This window comes from Elaeis guineensis, chromosome 7, assembly GCF_000442705.2.
Source record: "Elaeis guineensis isolate ETL-2024a chromosome 7, EG11, whole genome shotgun sequence".
NCBI lineage: Eukaryota > Viridiplantae > Streptophyta > Magnoliopsida > Arecales > Arecaceae > Elaeis > Elaeis guineensis.
This window is the reverse complement of record NC_025999.2, coordinates 12551839-12557438: the sequence shown is the minus strand read 5'-3', so window position 1 is coordinate 12557438 and position 5600 is coordinate 12551839. Positions and strand designations below refer to the sequence as shown.

The following is a 5600-nucleotide window of genomic DNA, read 5'->3' as shown; positions in this document are numbered from 1 at the left end:
AACAAATAGAAGCTCAAGCTTCTATCTTGATAACAACTTTAATCATTTAAGGACAAGCTAAGCTTAAATATTATTGTCTAGCTTTACAAAAGCATGAACAAATTTGCATAATAAGTGAAGTCTAAGTAGCCTAATGTTAAACTCTCATTTGAAAACCCTATGATGTCTAAAAAAACCCAGTTTAATTCAAATAAATTGCAATCATCAAGTTGTTCAACTCAACACAACATTATTTCTTCTTAAAGGAGTCATTCACCCTAAAATGGGTAAAATCTTAACTCATTTTTTGCTTGCAAAAATAAAACTTTTGTTACCAGCGATAGAATGGAATGCATAAAATAGCAAGAGGATATGTAACACTTATGAATTGCATGATCTAGCACTACAATACCCTGGACCATTGCCGACACATTATTCAGCCATTGTCGATGCTTATAAGCATCACATAATAATGTCATGATGCTTTCCATAATGTTGAAAAGCATTGGTAGGTGAAGAGTGGAAATCAATATTCTCGATGCTTTTCTTTCGCATGAAAATTTATCGATGCTTTTTACAATGCTTATGTGCATCGCTAAACTCTTTAAAGTTATCGATGCTTTCCAAAAGCATCAATAAGTTTTGATAATTGTTGATGGTTTAAAGTATCAACAATTTTTTTGATATCGACATAATAAAGCATCAGTAATGATTTTTAGTACCGATGCTTTAAGGTGTCAGCAACTGTTTTTAGTACCAACACTTTCAAGCATTGGCAATAGTCAATTTCATAAAAAATAATCTAAAAATAATTTATTAAAATATATAAAATACATAAATCTATTCAAAATTTATAGAAAATTAAAACACCAACATAATCACAATAAACACTCTATATAACATCACAATCAATATATAAACCTATCCAAAATTTACAAACAAATTCAAACACCAATATAAAGTCATAAAAAATACTCTATATAATATAACAAAGCCGTAATTACTTTATCCATCATGTTTATAAATTACAATTCATAACTAAAGAGAAGAAAGTAAAAGAAATCTATAAAATTTAAAAAAATATAGAGACATCTGGCTATCAGTGATCCACAGGAGCATGATCATCATCTACTCCATGATTGCTGAAACTACTAGGAGCCTACAACAAAAGTATAAAAACTTTAGTAGTTGAGAAAATAAAAATTATAATGTAAATTAAATGATTAAATGTATGAAAAAATATAAATATAGTTGGATATGTATTCTAGAAGAGTCCACAAATATCTGTAATGTGGATATCAACTGGTCAATCTAAGTCTTCATAGAGGATATCATTGTATCAGAGCTCTATCTCATTGCCTTTATCCGTGCCTCTATTTATAACTCCATCCGCACCTCCAGCTACTCCTCAATCTATACCTCCATTCAAGCTCAAGCATACGAATATCCATATTGGTAGAACTCTCTCTAGCTTCCTAAATATATTAGCGCACATCAAATAATTGAGTAAGAGTGGCTCCAACTCTATAACCCCTCACTCGACCATAACAATCCTGTCCTAGCAGCTCTATCATCACCTGAGCCTCCACACAATTGGCTTTCATAGATGTTGACTCACCGACATATTCTGCAACAAGAGATAAAATTCTTTTCTATATTCAAAAAAATATATATATTAATTTTATATTTAAAATAAAATTATAAGTCATTGTATTAAATGATTATCAATACATACAAACATATCTGTCGACTCGTCATTAACAAAATGCCCATCTCGATGAACATAAGTCATCTTATAAAACTCCACCTAATCCTGCTCCTTCTTATGCTCATCCATCTATAAAAAATATAAATTTTGCAAACCATATAATCTATAAATTTTAATTGATAAACTCTAGGAGTTTCAATAAAACCTATAAGTATCATGATATATGATGCATGATACATTATACGCAATTTAATTAAGAAGCATGAGGATCGTGTGTGTGTGTGTATCAAATTAGTTTAAAAAAATTTGTAATATGGTAAAGATTTTGAAAGAAGCATATGAATTCTTGTCTGCATTACGCATAGCTCTTAGACCTCGATGTAAGAAGAACAGACAAAGCTACTTGTGTGGCTTTACCAATATCAGAATATGCCTACAAAATAAAGAGTCTGATATATTTTATATATATGACCAATCTATATTAATAATCAACATAACATAAGATATATGATGAGTGTATATAATTATCTGTTCCCTCTCAGAGAACCAATGATGAACTAGCTCCCTCCATTGATGAGGATCTATATCAGAAGGACAAATATGAGCAACATTGTCCTCCACCAATCCCTCTCTTTTATAGTTTTTCTTTAGTATAGCCTTAAATTCTTTCCATTTTTGATTGAGGAACTTGAGTACCCATTCATGGGTGTCTGGAGGGAGTACAAATTTACTCCACAATAAATCAAAGAAGGATATTTGATTATTAAACGACATAATTAATTGACTATAAATAAATTAATATAAATTATTAAGTCATCTTATTTTCTCTACTACTCATAGAATCTCAAGCTTATATGCAGAAAGTATATCGTTCCATTTAGCATAGTTCAAAGGACAAAGCTGACCCTTTCATACAATAATACCTAAAAAGCTTGTCAATAATTTGGCATCCATATTGACCAGCTGCCCCATCTGGTTGCACAGATGATGACCTTCTCACCTTTAGCTAAATCCTAGATATCTCTGACCTGTGTGGGTCTATGTCTAATCCGTGTTCGTCCAAATATATTTATAATAAATATATAAAATAAAAAAATATATTATAAATCAATTAATAAAAAATAATACTTAAATTTTAATAATCATAAAAATTTTAATAATCATGAATATATAATATTTTTATTAAATTATTCTAGATGTGCATCTTATCTATAATAAAATTCTCATTAGCAAGAGGATTATGCTGTGGCTCGAACTACTATATGGATAAAGAAGGATCGATCTCGAGCTGCTATGCGGATGATGACGGATCGATCTTGGATTGCTGTGGCTACCTCGACTGTCAAGACTAATCAGAATGTGGTCTATATTAGAAAGTCTGTAACTCAATATCATCAAATCATCTACATCAAGACATGATGAAACCTAGCATTTAAAAATAAAAATAAAAATTAGTTAACATTAATTATCAAATAATAAAAATAAGACTAATTGAATTACTAATAAGAAACAAGATCTACTAAATGAGTATGATAATGTAATACAATATTTCATATAAAATATACATATCTTAAATATCTCTTATCAATTAAAAATCAATCAATATTTTTTTCTTCAAGATCCATCCTAACCAAGCTTATAGCATTTAGATCATTAGTCGAGGAAATATTATAAGGCATACACTACATATATGTCTTATTATCTTCTACTTTTAATCCTTTTTCCATATCATTCAAGTGTCTAGATTTTGTTCTTACAACAATAGCCCAATCCCTATCTTTCAAGTCTTGTATAAAAAATACTTGATAAGCTTAAGATAAAAAAAATGAATGGATCATCCTTTAATAACACACCAGTATATATCAATCTTGAAAAATTTATGAGTAGAAACTCATTCATATCTTATTTCAAGTCTTTTAGCGAGTTTATATCCATCCAATTACATCGAAATAGGACTACTTTAAATATTTCATAATAATCTAATTCAAAAATATCTGTAAGTACACCATAATAAGTCTTTCCATCTACTTCTACCATGACTCCACTATTCAAAATTTTTCTTAATTTTTCATATTCTTTTATAGAAAATTTGAATCTATTAATGATGAAATCATTATATCTATTGACAATATTATTAGAATATCGAGCCATGATAATTAATTCATCTGAATAGTTACTCTCCATTATCATTGGTACCTAAAAACTATGATAAAATTGTTAATATATTATTTGATGTTAATAAATATATTTCAAAATCGATCCTTTCACTTACATAGATGACTAATCTATTTAAAAAGCCATTCAAGGAATAACTCGATCAACCATCTTTGCTCAATCCTTGGATTGGATTGAATGCTTTGGTTTGCTTATTTCTAAGTAACCAAAAATTCTCTACAAAAAAATTAATTCATTAATTAAGAACATCACATATGATGATAATAAAAAAATTAATATATGACTATAATAACTTATAATACTGAGATATTATGTCACTATAAAATAATACATAATGATAAATTTGTACTAAAGATTTTTTGTCAAGAACCATGCTTTCAACTTTTCTCAAAACTATTCCAGCAATTGAGAGCTTATAAATTTTTGAGTTAAACCTTCAGGATAGGCTCTATTTTGTATATAATCTTTTAAACGCACAAGATGCTTTCAAAAATTAAAAGTTTATTAAAACATCAATAGAGTACCACACCACCTATACTAGAGATTTTTAAATTATAACTATAAAGTTTAGCAATATCACCTCTCAATAGGACATATCCATCTGTAATATACTGGCCCATCAAATTTTACTTCCATCAAATTTTACTTCTGCAGCTAAATGAATAAGTAGATGAACCATGATGGTGAAAAATCTAGGAGAAAAGATCTTCTCCATATGACAAAGTATAAGTACTACATCAAACTCTAATTGATCAAATTTTCATGGATCAATGATTTTGAAACATAATGACATAAAAATGATGATAATTAAGCAATAATACTAATAACTTTATTTGTCATGGATGACCTTAAAGTCAACGAAAAAATATCTTGCATCAAAACGGACCATCATGACTTTTAAGATTTGAAATTTTTTACTTTTTGAGACTTACACATCTAGAAACATTTGATGCATAGCTATCAGAATCTTAATATTCTTTAGAAATATCAGAAAAATATCTTTCTCCTGAATAGATATTATATAATATATAGGAGGTATATAAACTTTACCATTAGTAAGCTTTTTGGAATGAAGCTCATGTCTTACACCCATGTCTTCGAATATAAACATATCTTTAAGTTATCTTTACTCTTTCCATCAAGATTTAACAATGTTCCAATCAAATTATCATAAATATTCTTTTCAATATACAACATGTCAAGATTATGCCTAAGAAGATTGTACTTCCAATAAGATAAATCAAAAAAATATATATTTTCTCTTCTACAACTGCTTAACAACTCTATGTGTAGATACATCTATTGTGTCATCATCATTTTGATTTTTATCTGCATGATCATCATCATCATAGAAGTTGTTAGTATCCTCAAACATCTCTACATCAAGATTGCAAGTAATAACATCCTTTGTCAATCCTTCATTTATTGACTTTCAACATCTTTCTTTCCTTTTTTCTTAGAATACTTAAAAATCTTACCACACATGTGATTCATGCCATGTATTTGTATAAGAACCTTAGTTTCATATGGTGAGACAGGAGCATATCATAATTCTATAGTACCATCAAATATATCTTGTTGAACCCAAAATGGATGGTCGGCTTCTAACCATGATAATGGCTCATATTGTAGAACTTCTTTCCATATTTTAATCAATATGAATTGATAGAATTCTCATAAAAGGGATATGCAATATGCCCCTTTGTGCTCCAGAAAAATTATTGATAGTTCAAATAAG

General features: G+C 28.5%; 1 pseudogene; it reads right to left on the bottom strand.

Moving 5' to 3' along the window:
• Positions 1-1078: 1078 nt before the first annotated feature.
• Positions 1079-2659, bottom strand: LOC140859267 (uncharacterized; annotated as a pseudogene).
• Between the last annotated feature and the right edge of the window lie 2941 nt (positions 2660-5600).